Source organism: Etheostoma cragini, chromosome 19 (genome assembly GCF_013103735.1).
Source record: "Etheostoma cragini isolate CJK2018 chromosome 19, CSU_Ecrag_1.0, whole genome shotgun sequence".
In the NCBI taxonomy this organism is placed as follows: Eukaryota; Metazoa; Chordata; class Actinopteri; order Perciformes; family Percidae; genus Etheostoma; species Etheostoma cragini.
In genome coordinates, this window is record NC_048425.1 from 11,630,334 (window position 1) to 11,648,336 (window position 18,003).

General features: G+C 39.3%; 1 long non-coding RNA gene across 1 annotated transcript; it reads left to right on the plus strand.

Annotated features, from left to right (window-relative positions):
- Positions 1-255: 255 nt before the first annotated feature.
- LOC117934670 lies at positions 256-14,578 on the plus strand. The gene is made up of 5 exons (XR_004654537.1): positions 256-361; positions 1,447-1,678; positions 5,541-5,658; positions 9,783-9,855; positions 14,481-14,578. It is a non-coding gene; the product is annotated as an uncharacterized LOC117934670 (long non-coding RNA).
- The last annotated feature ends 3,425 nt before the right edge of the window (positions 14,579-18,003 follow it).

The following is an 18,003-nucleotide window of genomic DNA, read 5'->3' on the forward strand; positions in this document are numbered from 1 at the left end:
CCTGTATGGATGGCGGTTTGCCACTGTGACAGCCTGTTTTCTTTTTGTTTTTGTGCAACTTACAATTATGTGACAGCTGGAGACCCAGCTCTAAAATGCTGATCTGTTTGAAAGCTTGACTTTTTGTGCTTCTCTTTCTCCTTCCCTCTATATTTACTTTTGTTGTGTATGTCTCTGTCAGTGTTATTCTTATTATTTTGATATCGGTCTCTCTGCTCACACTTCCTTTCTGTCTTCTTTATCTTTTGTTCTCTCTCTCTATCTTTCCATCAGGTATTCTCCAAAGGCTCAGTCCTGGACCAACCCAGCATTTTTTTTTCTGGTTGATGCCTTCGTTCAAATGATCAGAGACCTGCTTGAGGTAAATCGCTCTCACACACAGACAAACGTAGACACGCATACAAGCACACGCGTTATGGAAGTCCACATTCTCAACTCTGCAAGGTCATGCTGTTGAAATCTTCAATGCCATCCATTTTAACCCATGTTTTATGCTGCTTCTGCGACTTGTGTCACACTGCTGAATGTATCTGAAACACTGTCTGGATACCCAATGTTTCTTTCTTATCTTCTCCACAGTTTACCCATGTCCTATACCTTTTTAGTCATACAAACTGTTCCTATCTGTCATCTCTCCCGTGGGAATGCATTGTCTGTTTTTTTTGGCCTCCTCCTCTCGACCTTTTGTTATGCAAAAGATTGTTATGCTGCTGTCCTGTAATGCTTCAATTGTAGGGCTAACCTGCATAAACAAAAAATTACGTCATCTTTCATTTCTTTAATTTTTTTGATCACAGCGTGAAATGTGGCATCAGAGGTGTCGTTTTAAGAACTTAAAAAGAAACTACAATTCATTTTAAAGAAGATAATAAAATATTATTTTGAAATTAGTTTGCAGCCTTTGTAAATTACCGGTTGCCAGGACAATCTGTTATTTTGATTTTATTGATTGCAGGGACTTATGATGCAGCTCCATTCACCATCACACTTACAAACTGGCGTGTTTACGACCTTTAACATGTTTTAGTTTTGGCTTTGGTTGCTTTTTCCCCCCTTTTTATTTTTCCATTCCACTCGTGTATTTCACATCTACCCGCTATCACTGCTATTGTTGACCAAGCCTCCCGGTGGACTTTAGCTGAAGATATCCTTGAATGCAGATATCCTCCTTTATAAATCCATGGGATGTGACCTTGAATACATTTAGTCTTCAGACCATACAGTATTTTCTCAATTCTTATCACATACCTACATAACACATACTGACTCTTCAAGCAGCATGTATGTGTTTTTCCTTAAACATCTATTCTACCTTGCCCTTTCATCTTTGTGGTCCACCTACAGCTATTTAACATTGATTATGCTACATTAGGCCATGCAGAGCAGTGTTGCTACTTAACATCTCATTCATACTTGTCCTTATATTGACCCATCTTTCCATATCAGCTTTGTTATGTGAGATATAATTTGTCTTGGTCTTATGACTGCGTGTAGCAGCGTGCCCATTGGGAGGAGGAACAGCAGAGGGCCCTGCAACACTTTAGCTACCTGGGGCCAAAGGTCACCTGCTCTCTGCTGAAGATACAGAGCAACTTCCAACCCTGCCTAATATTCTGAAATGTTGTTGGCACGGCCATCCTGGACGTCGAAACACCACCTGGCACCATGATTACAACAGGTAGTCCTGTTAATCTTTAAGAGACAATGGCATTTCTTTCTTGTTTTCTGTTTCTTTTTTGTTGTTTCCTCACATATGGGAACCAGTGACTGTCGTGGCCCGGTGGGCATCAGTACTATTATTAGACTCCAGCTCATAAACAAGCTTCTTTGACCAAAGCAATGGTGTTGGATATTACAAAATGTAATCTTTAAAACAATCTACCAACATGTGACACTAATACCTTTCTCCTGGAACCAATGCAAATTCAATTATGTTAGTGGAGTAGAGACACTGGTTTCTGCAGAGACTTCCCCAGCTGAAGCTGCTCTCTTATTACACTGGAAAGCTATCTGTGGGCGGACGTATAGAATGATTAGAATAAAAAAAACTCTACAGGAAGTTAGAAATATCTTTAAGTGATAATACTTTAAAAAACTGGGCAAATTAGTCACATTTGTACAAATATTTGCAGATCAGAAGTATCTATAACCACGATGTTCCATTTCTGGGATTGCTTTGTTGCCGCCAGAAATTCTGCTGGATTTCACTCTTTCTGGCCAGATGTTCCATTACCTTCTGCTTTCTTTGTGGTGGAATTTTAAACTCCGGTGGATTTCTGAGGACTTGTTTGCTTCCTGCTGGATAAAGAAGGTGAAGGAGGTTAGCGGGCACAGACATAGGCAACTTAAGGTGGGCTTGCTTTAAGGTGGACGGGCTTTTATCATTTTAGTGACAAGCCGCTCATCCAAGTTTTGCTTTAGTGATTTATCCCTTGCCGACCCAGGGAAAAACTCGATTAGTCATAAAACCTTGTGTTTCAGTATGTACAAAATATGATTATTGTAGAAACTTGTTTTTACAGATCATATAGACAATGGTATATTTGGTTATCGGCAATAACAGCACCGTATTATCGGTTATTAGTATCAGACAAAATTTTCTTTTTGGTGCATCCCTAGTATCCATGTTTGTGTGTGTTTGGTCAGTGGGATTTAGCTAGGCCTATTTTGAAGCCACTATTTTGTTATGTGCTGGATTTTTGACGTGTTCGGCCATTGAGAATGCCAAGCACAAGCGGGAGAGATGTCAAGAGACACTTGAACACGCATAACTGCCAAATTTAGGAGTAAAGAAGGATGTCTCCTCTGCAGTTTGGAAGACCATGCTCTCCTTTCTGTTAATTCTGCTGAGAAAATAACCAACTTTGAACAAGAAGAGCGTTAAATATTTGATATGAGAGGATCATGCTAAAAACTGTTATAAAATCCACGGACTATTATCAGTAGAATTTAGATGCATGGTGTTGCTGGAAGTAATATAGATAAATGCTCTTAATCTTGTTTCTTCCCTCTAGGTCAGTGCTTTACCTTGTATGAAATATCTTCTTACACACACACACAATCACACACACACACACACACACACACACACACACACACACACACACACACACACACACACACACATCCAGGCTGTTTTGTCATATTTTTGTCATTTTTCAAGTAGTAATGGGTTGCTGTTCACAGTTGTCAGACAGGACAGGAATCAGCTTTCTTTCCTTTCACACATGCATGTATGCAAAACATCACAACCATCAGTCTCCGGACACATCATTGTAGTCCATTTTGTTTGCATAAAAACATTGTTTTATTGTGGATAAATTGGCCACAGATAGTTAATTTATTGTAACATAATTATTGTAATGGATAGTCAGCCATTTGTGGTGTATGCGATCGTCAGTGTAGAAACATATTGTCAAAAGATAAAGTTAAACAAAACTTTAAAAAGATAGCCAACCTGGATATGCCTTTTTTTTAAAGACATACAACATTGTCTTTTTAAATTGATGATGGAAAACTAAGTTACAAGTTTAAAAAAGTAAGCAATAACCGATAAATAGTAAAAGTAACTTACTTAAAAAGCTACAAAAAATATATAACCCTAGCACTGAGCAGCATACATATTCACACGCAATACACAGGGCTGAATTGTTTCAGTCTAGAGCTCGTCCTTATGGACTAATGGCTGCTGTCCATTGCTTGGAACCAAATTGCATCAAATTAGTGTTGCGTCTAGACAGCCTGTCCACGTGGATATATATGTCCATAAATTTGACATTAAAGGCATAGTAAGTATGTGTGATCCAGATAAATGAGCCTGCAATGACACACACACACTCTCTCTATGTAATTCATCTGTGTTGGGGCCTTTGGTCTCCCAAGAGCACGAGATGCAGAAACGCCCCTTCATTGGCATTCAGAGCTGCCATGACAGCAGGTCATTTGACTTCTTATCTGAATAACATGATCAAAGATGGATGAGTTTCCTGTGTGCCCTGCATGTGTGAACGTACTATGTATTTGTGTGTGTGTGTGTGTGTGTGTGTGTGTGTGTCTGTGTGTGTGTGTGTGTGTGTGTTTATTTTATTTTTTACTTATTGTTTATTTATCAGGGACATTATCTATAATGTTATCATAACCAAATGTGAGAGATGCAACGTTTTTAGGACGTCTATCCCCCGCTAATTTGCAGTCCTTGTCTCTAGTCAGGCTTTTACAAAAACAATCCCAGCATAACAAACAGTCTATTAAATTCTCAAAGAATAAAATCAAAGAAAAACATAATTTACATACAAGTTGTGTCGTAAAGGACACCGTGTTCTCACATCTCTGTTGTTGTCTGAGCAATAGTTTGGCTTTTGTTTAAAACATTTTTAGTTCTGTTTGGGATTTTAGTTCTGTGAATAAAGAGTGTGTGTGTGTGTGTGTGTGTGTGTGTGTGTGTGTGTGTGTGTGTGTGTGTGTGCGACAGGCTTCGCATGTGTTTAATGAAACGTTCGTATCACACCAATCAGAGCGTAAGAATGGTCATACATTGATAAATGCAATGGCTGGAAACGATCATAATTTAAATATCACGCCCTAATATATTCTCGGCGTCGCCCCTACAGTTTACAACATGGCCAGATGTAATCCAGCTAAGGAGCAGCACTTTTCAGAGGTGAAAATTGAAACTCTGACCTCTCAGTTTAATTTGCAGTAACGTGTGTACTATTTGGCAGCCTAAAAACTGGTGATAGGCTGTAGGAAGTATGTGCAATAGAAAGAGATCCTTGACCTAGCCTATGTATGCTATACTCCTAATAGTAATATACAGGCTTATATTGCAATCTCTTAGGCCTACATGTAGGTGTAACTATATTTAAAGAAACACACAGTAGCAGAGTCGATGCAGTGTTTTTATTTTACACGTGTTTTTTTTTTCATGAATCAGAGCCAGGTAACAGTAAGCTGTGAGGGAGAGCGCGTGTCCTCACAGCTGTTCTGCATCGGCATGGTTCCTGGATCGAACAGCATAGCCAAACACAATACCTTTTAAAAGCGAGGAATAATATCCTGTCTCACCCGTATAGCCCCGAGTTGTGGCTGTGCAGGACACTGCTCTCTGGGCATCGGGTCAGCTGGCTCTGTCACTACATTTATGTCACCCTGTTTTCCTGCGCGATGTTGTGCAGAACCCCACAGGCTAAAACAGCCCCCGTCCACCGTGGCTTATGTGTGTAGGCTGCATATGCACTTCTGCCACTGTCAGTAAGTGATCAGCTGCTGACTTCTCCTTCTGTTGCATGCTGCACCGCAAGTCCACACTGACTTAAAAACTTGCATACACAAGGTCAGACCAGACGTGAGATTCTTTTGCAGCCTACGGTCACGTTCAAATTGAGAAATGCCGTTACGAAATGCTTTACGTAGATATCGGCATAGGCCCGTCCTACGCCTATTTTAGGTCATATGCACGTTTTATAAACGAGGGCCATTGTATGTGTGTAAGTATGCACATGTCTTTTTTCTACTGTATGTCTGTCTGTGTGTCTTTCCAGAGTAAAGTCATTAAGGTGAAGACCTGACCCTGCAGCGACTCTTGCTCATGCTGTCCCTCCCCCGCTCATCTGACGCATCACTAAAGATCTTGGGAAAAAGGGTCCACTGGCAGCATATGTATGTATATGTGAGTGTGTTTTGCGTGCGACATGGATGATGGATTGGGGTCATGGGGGGGTTGCAGAGTTGTGATGTTGTTGCCAAGACAAACAGCTGCGCTTGTGTCTGGGGCAGGGTTTTCATAGAAACTCAGAGCATTGAAATTAGTGTTATTTAAAATGTATGGTTTTGATCTACTTAATCAATTCCTCTATTCAGCTAATCATTTGTCTGTCAGTACATGTATGCAGGGTTTTGTGCATTAGTAAAAGGTCTGAAGATGCTTTTACACTTGTATCACTTAGACGCTCTCTCACTATTTTGTATTTATAGTTACCGGAGTATAAATTGTACAATGCCTATTGTCTCTGATGTAGGTGGGCCATAACAAAATACAAAGTCCATTTCCTCCCCTAAATGGACCATAGAGAACTGCCCATTCTATCACTCCGATACACAGAGAGCAAAGGCATTTTTCCCACAATAGTCTTGGTGTGTAGATTATCCACCCTCCGTTGATTTCAGAGCTTTCTGAGAGCCCCGAGGTCTGTCTCTGCTTCCCAGTGTGTGCTGCATTCACTGGCAGCTTCTTTCTCACGCTCAACCAACTTTATGTATTCACCCATAGATATAAACACCACTCTCCTGAGTATAGGCTATTTTTTTTCCATTGTCTTGCTTTTTTTCTTTCTTTATCTTCATTCCCAACCCACATACTCTCTCATCCTCTTATTCTGATCCTCTTGAAAATTGTATTCCATCAAACACACCACATAAGAGAAGGTAGTGGAAGTGTACAGTATTGTAAATATGAAGCTGACATTTTAAAAGTCTTCTTTTGAAAGATAGGCTACAGTACATGGCATCAAGTGTGATATAACCATTGCCCCCATCTTTTTTTGGAACGCATCACACTAAGGCCATATTGTCACATTTACATAATTTATTACTTTATCATTTAAAAAATGTATAGTTTAATTGTGATAACTTATTTCACCAGTTAATTTATCTTAAACAAAAGAAAGAAGAACCACTAGATGGAAAAAAGGTACTTTTTAACAACCACTTGAGTTTCCCAGACTTTACAAAGTGCACCTGAATGCACTATGAAGTCCCAGCGGAATTATTTCTTTGACATATCCGACTCAGGCAGTGGCCTGTGTCTCCAGCTGCAGACTATTGCAAGTCCTTGTGTTGGAATCTTTTTCGAGCTACACTTTAGACCATTTAGCTTTAAGAATTGTAAACATGTTTAAGCTAGCTACTAGCTAACAGAAGGCTAATATTACCTGCAGCCAAGTGTAACGTTAACTAGCCTCACTTGCAGGCATGCTTCTGTTGCCTGTGACGTCTGTTTCAGAGCTTAGAAGTGGCCACAAAATGAGCCACTGAAATGTATGATGCCATTCAGTCCAATAGAGACGTTTGTATAGGTTTTAGGACCCTACTCACCCAGGTTCAGTTATAATAGTCTATTAAGACCTCTGTTTGTGTTTAGAGGTCAAATCTGCTGGAGACTGTGCCTTCTAATCAACCACAGGTAATTTACTGGGATGTTAGCATTTGAGGATCTTAATCAAATATCTTCTTTTCTTACTCTTGGGTAGTTGAATATATAGATACCATCATCAGTGACAATAATAGTTGGCCATTAATAACTAAATACAGAAAAATATCACATAGGACAGAAAATGGTTTCTTAGCCTGCCAAGAGCAAACACAAGTATGTCAGCTACATTTGTATTAGCCTCATATCTGAAATAAACTAATGACAGCAGGCAAATGGGTACGGGTTAATAATCTGTTCATGTTCTTATTCATTCGTATGGAAAAAGTTACATGTTAAATTCTGGTTTAAGGTACAGGGAACCAGATTTACAGTGGAACTAAATTTCTTTATGTGTGATGTACTGTGATATTTTGTAGTGCATGTGGTACTACAAAAGATTCTGAAGTTACAAAAACATCATTACAGTTTAGTGTTTTCTATTAGATTCAAATAAAATCAAAAGCATGGAAATATTATTAAATTCCCACACAACAACTCCACATTGCTGAAATTGCTATGGCAATATATGTACCACAGTGTTTAGTTTAAAGTTAACAGAACCAAGAGCAAGTGCCAGATGAACTGTGATAACTCAAAACTTTAACGTCTTTACGTCATATGCATATACTGTACATCTCTTAATGATGGCTGAACAAGGTGTGTGTGTGTGTGTGTGTGTGTGTGTGTGTGTGTGTGTGTGTGTGTGTGTGTGTGTGTGTGTGTGTGTGTGTGTGTGTGTTGAAATGACGACCAAACAGTGAGAGATCAGGCTCAGTGCTATACAGTTGGGATGAAGTCTTTTCACACCGGCAGACAAAAAGCTCTTGAATGTGAACTTTTGACTTGTAAAGAACATTAAAGTCACATCTCCATACTTTGGAACACTGGAAGGAAGAACATGCCTTTTACTCACACATAGTAGTTAAATGTGGTGAAGAGAGGCCAAGTAAGGCCAACTTGCGCACAGACCATCACAGAGCTGCTCTGGGTTCAAAATCTTGTGGCTGCCCAGACTAAACCTGACTTACTCAGTTGCTTTGGTCCAGCTGTGGCCTCGGCGGCCTGGTCACTATTAAACACAGCTGTTTCTGACTTGCCTCTGGTAAAAAAAACAAAGACACACATGTACACAAAATAGAAAAACAGTGAGAACTCACACTCTGTTTAAAATTATTATTTCCATCCGGAAACATAGAGAACAAAAACTAACAGTAGGGGAGCTTTAATTGTACCGAGATATGATTTTCCCATTCCCTTTGGAATTAGAGATTCTTCTATTACGTTTGAAATATGAGAAAGGAGCTTAATGCAACCCTAGCAACGGTCTCCTGTGAACAATGAAATGGATAATATATGTATGCTTATATATTGGACTGTGAATCTTGGATATACTAAAAATGTTTACCCTCTGCTCATGAAAACTACCTTCTTATGATTAAGAAATAAAGCATTAGGTACTGATGCCCTCAGACGTTACTTTACACCTGCTTTTCTTTTTCTTTTTGAAAGTCATGACAGTAGATAGTTTGGTAGTTAGGTAGTGTGCACTGAGGTAGACACATTTGTCTTCAATAGTAAAAGTGTAAATGGATTCAAAAGACTGGCAAACTGTAAGGAAGTCTCAATGCTGATGCCATAAGATGCTTATGTGTACTACTCATTTTGTTTTGTTTTGTTTGTTTCATATTATTAATTTGATTGACTCTCTTACGATGCTTCCTTTGTTGTCACCTACTGTATAGAAGCAACAGAATCTGTAGTTCTGCCCTTCCAGATGCTCCCACCACCACACCTCTTCATTAGAGTAACAACTACTCCCAGCCTTTTAACTGTTAGTATTGCTATTTTTAATCTGTCGTTACACTTATTCCCTCTTCATTTGTCTGCTATACAGTCAAATTATGTGCACTGTGCAGATTTGTTGGCTACAGCTTTTTCCACAATCAACATTACAACATACTCTCATCTTTTGTCCATGCTGACAGTAATGTGGCAATGTTGATCCATAACTCAGACATTCCCTTTTGTGTGGACAAATCGTCCTGGTCCTAGCTTTATGCATTTATCTGTGTTGGTTAAACGCATGTTAACCCGCAGCAATTAAATTGGCACATCTAGTGCTGGTAAGGCCATAGAAGTAGATTGACAATGTTATTGCAAGTCGTTGCTTCATGTGCTACTATTTAAGGAAAAAAAGAATAACATGAATCCAAACTTGATCAGGCCTGAGGGCTTTACAGAAAGATTGAGTCCAGTTGGTCCTGAACCCTCAACAATGGGTCAGGCCCAATCAGGTGTTGGTTACAAATCAAAGCTTTAGTGTCCCCTCCTAAAATGATAAACTGCTTTTAACTTGAAAGCACTGTGTTCTGCTAGAAAAGGAGCAAGGCAGTGCTTGTTGTTCTAAAGAGCCTGCTTTTCATTGGCTTTGTGGCTTCTTCGTATTTACTTAAGTATAATCAACAACAGTTTTGATGAAAGCATAATACTATGACCATGCTTTGATGTTGAGCTGGAACAGTTCCTGTTTATGGTCATAACCGAATCCCTCCATCTTTTGCCTATGTCCATTGTCCCTTTGCTTCCCCTCCAGGTGCTTCAGAAGACTTACTTCATTTCTGACGAAGAATATCCTCGCGGGGGTCAGAGCAAGAGCACTTTTATTGGTAAGCTCTGACACATATACAGCACACAACACTGAAGTGATTATAAACATGCTGTATTCGGAAGTCAAATGCATCAGTATTGGTATTTCTGTCCTTGGAATATGTGTGATGTTGAATGTTCTGGTGTTTTGTTGCTTTAGCCATCAGAATTAATGACGTTAGCATTATCACAACCTTCATATGTGCATTAACACACTCAAATGTTGTGACTAATAGGTACATGCTACATATGTTAAATAAGCGGCATCATTAATACTGTAGCTGCCGTACTTGATTAACTATATCCTCCTTTCAAAATTGTTTTTTACGGTATATCTTGGCTTATACACTGATTTGAAACTGTCTGACTTTGTCGACTCCTGGTGGAGGTATCCAAAAGCACATTGTGGCAGACTGCATCCATTTATATTCCTCAAAAATCCGTCCCACTCCTGCTATAATCACGAACATTTTGTAAACGGGGATTTTAACAAAACAAACAGTACAGGAATATAGTAGAGCGGATGACAAGGCATGAGTAAATACAAAAAAAGCAAACTTGACCTGCACAGTCACTCATCATGTGAAGGTAATCGTGTTTTCAGAAAGCACAATGCAAGTGACAGCAGAGAGCTCATATATATACAGAGCTGAGACTAAGCTCCACACACACTCATCTGAAAATAAGACTTCCATGTAGCAAGCGAAAGAACATTTTTATGTGTGTGTGCGTTTTGCGTGTATGTGAGAGAGAAAGAGAGAGCAAATCTGGCTAGCCACGCATGACGTGAATGTTCATAACCCAAGAAGAGCCCCAGTCTAAGGTCAAGTGGATGCACAAACACAGCTAATGCCAGCAGACTTTTGCCTGACATTTCTTCATAAAGGAAACAGTGATCCCCTTGTGACATTTGGCGAATACGTTTTTACATAACAACTAGAAAAGGCATTATTTTTGTAACGGTTTGTCAGAATGCCCAGTCTTTCAAACATCCGCATTAAACATTTTTATTCTCTCAGCTGGCAATACAAGACCTTACATGGCATTTTTGCAAATTGAAGCCCCAGATACACAAACATTGACAGACACCGAGACACAATTGCTGTTTTAGCAGTTTTAGTTATGAGAAAATCTTGTCCTGCTCCACTTAAACTCATTGTGTGTGCGTGTGTGTGCGTGTGTGTGCGTGTGTGTGTGTGTGTGTGTGTGTGTGTGTGCGTGTGTGTGTGTGTGTGTGTGTGTGTGTGTGTGTCTTTTGGCATTAAGGGCAAGTATAACCTGTAAGCTGAGCAAAGCACCTGCATCCTATTTGCTGCAATAGGTCTGCTTTAGAGGTTTGTTCTTGGAAACTTTGAAGTGTGCATCAGGTGAAAACTGTGGTTGTATTCAACAGCTTTCAGGAGAATGTGTGTGCAGCTTCATGAATGTAAAGTAGGTTATTACTGTTTGTAGTTAACCTTGTGCGTGGTTAACCTTCCATGGATACGTAAATGTTTTTAAAGAATAAATAATTTTTCATGCTCTTTAAAAAACAAGGTTCGGAATAAAGTCTTGGGGCTGGTGGAAATTTATAACAGTTGTTCTCTTAAGTATAGCAACACAAAGATGCGTGTGATGCAGCGTCTGTTGGTACTTGTGTTCAATAAACAAGTGGGAGAACTTGATTAGGTCTAGTTTACTGTGAAGACATTTGCCTAATGAGGTATATTGGTTTCAATATGCTAAACAAAAACAATGGCATTATAAAATGGGAGTGTTTTATATTAGGAAGGCTCATTTGATGTAGATTACAATGAATTACACATTAGACATATTACATTAAGCATTTATCGTCTTATATGTCAGGTTGGGAATGCAAGTATTGTTGAAGGGACCATGTAGATTGCAATCTGCAAATTTGCAGATTTAATCTAAGAAGATTTTACTGCTAAAGAGAAAGTAGAGCTGATGAATTTAGGTCAAGTCATCGTGCATTTAACTGTATGTGTCTGACCAAGCTGAGGACACAAGTAGAAGAGTAGCTGTATCTCTGTAGTAACACAGTTTGGAGTGGCCTCCATTACTCATTACGTTTTTCTGGCTGCTAAACTGTTGTCATTCTGTCATCTGGATTTTTGGGCCCATGTTTGAAATAAAGGCAGCAGAGCAGCAGTGAAGCAGTCTGGCCGCAGTCCAGGTTGTGATGCGTAGGCTGTTTGGGGGGAATCCGGGGTCAGGCTCCACCTAGATCATAAATTGGAAAGATAGATGCAATGCTGACTTTCCCCACAGCACTTAGTTATGACCAGAGGGAAACCTGTGCATAGTACATGTACACTACCGGTCAAAAGTTTGGGGTCACTTACAAATTTCCATTTCACTCCATTATAGACAGGATACCAGCTGATCTGGGTGGGTGGCTGATCTTTAATGCAATATCTACATTTCCCATTATCAGCAACCATACATCCAATGTTCCAAAGGCACAATTTGTTTACTAATCTGATATTATTAAAAAAAAATAACTAAGAAAACATTAAACAACCCTTTTGCAATTATGTAAGCACATAATGTAATCTGGAATATGCTGCCCTGGTTAAAAAAAACAAGGCAACTGATATCAGCTGGGATTCTGTCTATAATGGAGTGCAATGGAAATTTGTGAGTGACCCCAAACCATTGACCGTTAGTGTATTTGTGTCAGTTCAAGCATGTGTGCTTAATTGTAGGCATGTGAATATGTTTGTCTTTTCATATGCACTCATTCAATGGTTCATCAAGGAGGAAAAGTCATTAACTGTTAAATATTAGATATGACAGACACATAAACACACATAAAGTACATGCATGCGCATAGACAATGTTGAGCTTCCGTACATGGGTTGCTGTTGGCCTACAGTTCAAAGACAATAATAAAAGCCTTGGGATAAGTTGCCAGGGGGCAGCTGTAGCTACGGCAGGTTGAGAATGCCTAATGAAAACTTAATGCACATTGGCAGGGATTTGTCACTATGCTCCTCCCCAAGGGTTTAAGATCAGGCAGACATCGAGCCAATGTCAAGATCTGTGGAGCCCAAAGTCAAAAGCCTGGCAGTGCGTTCTAGGTACGCTTACAGAGCGTGAGAGAGACAGAGGGAATCTGCTAAAGAGATCTAAACTGGCTCAGAATAGTCACCCTCTTTCCTCACCAACAATATTCCTAGCAGAGGCTTATTCTGCATGCTGTGCCTTATCCCCATGAAAGCCATAAAATCTGGAGATTGGCACGTGGATCTGGAATTTTGAGTGAGAGCTAAATTACTCCCCTTAGGAATTAGGTCCAGCAGTGCAGACGGCAAGTGAGAGAGAGAGAGAGTGAGAAATACTGTCTTGAGACAAATTTGTACAGGAAGAGTTGAGAGACAGCAGCATGTTGAACCTCAGTGGGAATGTGCTCTCTACTCCCACAATTTGAATGGGAAAGTTTTGAATGTATGTTGGCCTGATGCTGTCTGGATAAGGCATGTCTGCAGTAATTCAAAGCAGAGAGTGAGACAGAGGATATGAGGCCCGCTTGTTGTATTTGAGATGTTAGAGTCATGCTATCCCTATGTAACGAGCTTCCCTCTGATCTGCAGAACTGCAAGGAGAGGCAGGGAGGAAGGGAGTGAGGGACTGAGAAATAGAGAAGGGGGTATGTTGGAAGAATAAGAACGAGGCCTTTGAGGGATGTTCTTTGTGCTTCCCAAAATCCCTTTCTCTCCTCATCCCCATATACTGTAGTACACACACTCTTATAGTGAGGCTGACCTTTTTCATCAGATCCTTTAATTGTTGCTGTTCAATGGATAGCAAGTTTAAGTCCAGTTACTTAATATACTGGATCCTATTCACTACATCTGATGTCCATTGTATATTATGTGTATCCAAGTAGATTAGTGCTTACCAAACAGGTACCGACAGCACAATACAGTGGCAGTTGTATGAAATATTACAGCAGAGCAGTTTATCCTTCACTTTGCTCTCTGTTCCTTTCTATTTAGCTTGCTTTCTCTTTTCTTTGTTGTGAGAGGCAAAGGTAAATGACTCAGAAACCTTTTTAGGCCAGTGAATGTATTTGTCACAGCCCTCTTTTCACTGAAATGTTTGCATTTCTAGACTAGATTTACAACATTAGCTATAGCAATAGCATTTCTGTTTTCTGAAGCAGTGCACATTGTTTGCATGTGATTTACACTGGTATTTTTGGTTTTCATCATGGGAATTTCCCATGTTATCATTCCAGAAGAGTTGGAGCTTTGAGGACCACCAAGAGGCTCACCAGTGTTGCAGCTCCAAATTCCTTCGTGTCCTGCCGCCTACAGAGCTGTTACAGCAAACGCTGTTCTGTTTGCGTTTTTTTTTGTGTATAATGGTTACACTCCACTACAACAGTCTTGACTGTTTTGAGGAATGATATAGTAGAGCAGTGCCCTAGATGGATACCAACAACAAAGCTTCTACCAGATGTTTGGAGTGCAGTCCAAATAAAATCAGGATAATGCAGATAATAAATTTTCCAAGTGTCGTTAAGGATTACTTGTCTTTTCTCTGCCAATCCAAGAGTACTGTAATAGGTTTAGCCAACTAAGTATGCAGCTGTATCTAATGAGTTGGCTCTCTATCCTTTCCCTGGCTGTGTGTTAAGCTCCAGCAGCAATGGATGAGCCTCAAAGAGAAGGTGGCAGCATGTCTTCAGGATCCTCACACCACTGCACCAGAGAGCCCCCAAGACCCCAGTAAAGGTAACGAACACCTCCAGCTGGGCCAAGAGAAACTGTTTTTATCTACCTACCGCTACAATTTTCTGTTTTTAACTTCATGTTTATCAGTGATTTGACAACCCATCATGAAATATTGCTTCTTCTCCTTTATTTCAACTCATTTTCCAAAGCAGCAGTTTTCTTTCCAGCTTGATGAACTTGACCTAAGATGGACAAATCTGTCAACAGACCAAAGTTCACTTAGCAATAACCCAATAGGCCATGCTTTCTATTGATTCTGGATCAGTTAAGATAAGCAGAGTTACTGTAAACCCTACCCGTTGTCCTGCGTTTACTGTGAAGCTTAATTAGCTCTGACACATGGCCTTGCTTTTGAAAAGGAAATTATAGAATTGTTGAATGAGTCTCATTTAACTGATAATTAGATGTTATTTTCCACAATGATTTAATGAGACAATTTAGACATCCAGGAGATGTCGCAGTGAGTAGAGGATGGAAAGGGAAGTGGACATCTTCCCAGGGGTCAATTTGAACCATCTATACTCCAGGAAAAGTTTGAGTCCAGGAAAGTAATAAACTATTTGGTTCCACATTTTTAAGATAATTGTATAGACAGACAAGACAGCAGGAGCAAAAATATAGACATGCTTACACAACATGTGCAGTGTTGTGTTTTGTAGATATGATGCCAGACATGCTGGCACATTATCATACACATAGTCCACGCAACAGGGAAGTTTTGCGTAAGGCATACAAAATAACAATATGCAATAAAGGCATGCGGAGGGGTTTATTTATCTTGGTCTAACATTTACTTCAGACGGTGGAGTTCTACTAATATTCTTTCTCAGACACCAACAAGCACACATATACAAAGGGAAGAATTTCATATTTTTGCGCAGAACAAAGTCATCTGTCTTCCCTGTCTGCTGTCCCAGCTTTGTTGCCGTTCCAAGGTCAGAGTCACATTGAAAATCCCATGCAGACAGGGCAACACCTTGTATACAGCATGATAAGATAGGAGAATAGTCATTTGTCCTTGTCACACAGCCTAGAACACACAGACAAAAACACGCACACAATACTTGGAAAATATCTTGTAAGTACACATGCAAACGCAGACACTTACCCACACAGTAATACTTCAACGAGTGAGATGACATCATAGATCATAGAAAGCGCTGTTGGACGTAAATCATGACTGACATGTGAGTCATGCCTTATGCATGTTGTTTGACTTTAACCTGCATTAAAGAAACAATAACACATATCAAAACGAATTACCTTAGCTCAGTGTTCAGTGCTCTGGACAGGCTGGTCTTGATAAAACAGTAAGCTTAGAGAAGAGTGAACCTGATGAGTCTTTATGTCACCAAAATCAATGCTGTTGTCTGTGGTAGGAAAAGTAGTTTGGATTTGACTTTGTGTTCTGTAGAAGAAGAAGAAAGAAGCAGAGACTTGTTCAAGTAGTCCTTCTGCCTCAAGGCTGAACGCATTGATCGCGTGGAGGTTAATATTAATGTCAATGGTTCTGTGTGATAGATAGATGTGAAGATTGCTGTGGGTGTAGGTGTGTTTGTTTGTCTATGTCCACACGTCCACTTCTCCCTTACATGCAAGAAACTAGTTCAGCTTATCTTTAAATTGCTCCCTGACATTATTCACTTTAAGAACTTGTCCTACTTGAAAACTACATTTTCCACAAGAGAGTAGCAGTGTGCAGGTTCTTGTGGCTTAGTGCTGAATGAAATACCTGAAAAATAAATTCCCTCACTGAATCCAAGCTCCCAATCCTTGTTTGCAGGGTTTTAATCAATATAGTCTTCATGTAACATTGCAGTAAAGGATTGAGAGCTTGAATACAGTTTGAAAATGTATTTTTACAGTGATCCACACATCAAGACGGTATTCTCCAGATCCCAAAACTCAGTTTCACTCCGGTGTTAAAAACAAACCCACGTCATAAAAAGTCTCTTTACTAGCTTTCCTGTAGAGAGCTGGATGGTCTGTTTTTAAAAACCTAGCTCATAACTGTCAATACCATTTTCCCTAGAATCACTTGGGGACATGTTAACATTCTTTCACGATTTTTATAAATCTTTGAATAGAATCCAAAAAGAGAAACTGCTGTTTGTTTTGTGATAGCAATGCCTCTACACAACCATTTCCAACATATTTGGTTGGAAATGATAACAAAAAGAAGACAGAAAAAACTAAAAGAAAAAGAAAAATTATATAATGGCTAACTGTCGTCAGCATTGTTGGAATGTGTAGAACACATATTTGACCATTCATTCCCTGTAATCCCTTTTCCAGTTTCTCTTCCCATTTCATCGCTCTCCAGAGGACTCTTAACTCTGCTTTTCATGTTTTCCATATCATTCTTTCTATTTTTTTGTTTTCTTTGTATTGTTTCTACAGCCATTTCACAGTTGAGTGTTCTTTTTAATTCTGTTGACTTTTCACATGTCATTTAAGTCTAAACATAGGTTAGTTCTATCTTTTACTTAAGTATCTTCTTGTTTTGTTTTTGGTTTAACAACCCTTCTGACCACATCTTCTCTCCATCAGGTATCTTTGTATCTTTGGGCTTATCCCCTTTAGCATGTGTTTGCATTATACACATTTTAATCAGACAGGAATAGGAATTGAGGTTGAATCATGGCGGGTTTGATTAAATCTAGTGAATCTAACGGAGCAAAATGCGCTAAGACAATTATAAAATTAAAAGGTAAAATCAGTTTGAAAATGTAGTCAGAAAAATTCATTAAATTCGATGAAGATTCCAGATCTTATCTTCAGCCAGTTTGCCTCCTCTTTCCCTCCAAAATATTCATTTTTTGATCTGTACAACCCCTTTCTCTATATCTCTCTTCTCACTTCTCATCTGTCCATCCATCTATATATTTTAACCAAAGCTTCAGATTATTCACTATTTGCCAAATATCCATCATGTGTAAAATATCACAGCTCGTTCTGTAAACTCACTCATCAGGGTTCTTGTTTCACTTTACCGCTGGCACTTAAACTTTCAGACAAAAAAACAGGGAGGACAAGCATGCTTAACCAAGTTCCAAGTCCTCTGAAGGCACGTCATTGTAGGTCGCTTTGGAGCCCCTAACCCCCAAAAGGGGAAACCGCTCGAGACAAAAAATGAAAGGAAAAAAAGGAAACGTTTTGCTTTATGCTGACTTTTTGGTCTCTTTGAAAAAAAAATACTATTACTTGATTAAAGTAATAAAAACTGCTTTGAGAATTAAGTGTGTGATATAAACCTTGGCTGTGGTATGCTGCATTAGAATGCAAAATGATGACTGAAATTCCTATAAACATTAAGTTCTACCAAAATTATGTGTATTATTGATAATATATTAGATTAGATTAGATTCAACTTTATTGTCATTACACAGGTACAGGTACAAGGCAACGAAATGCAGTTTGGGTCTA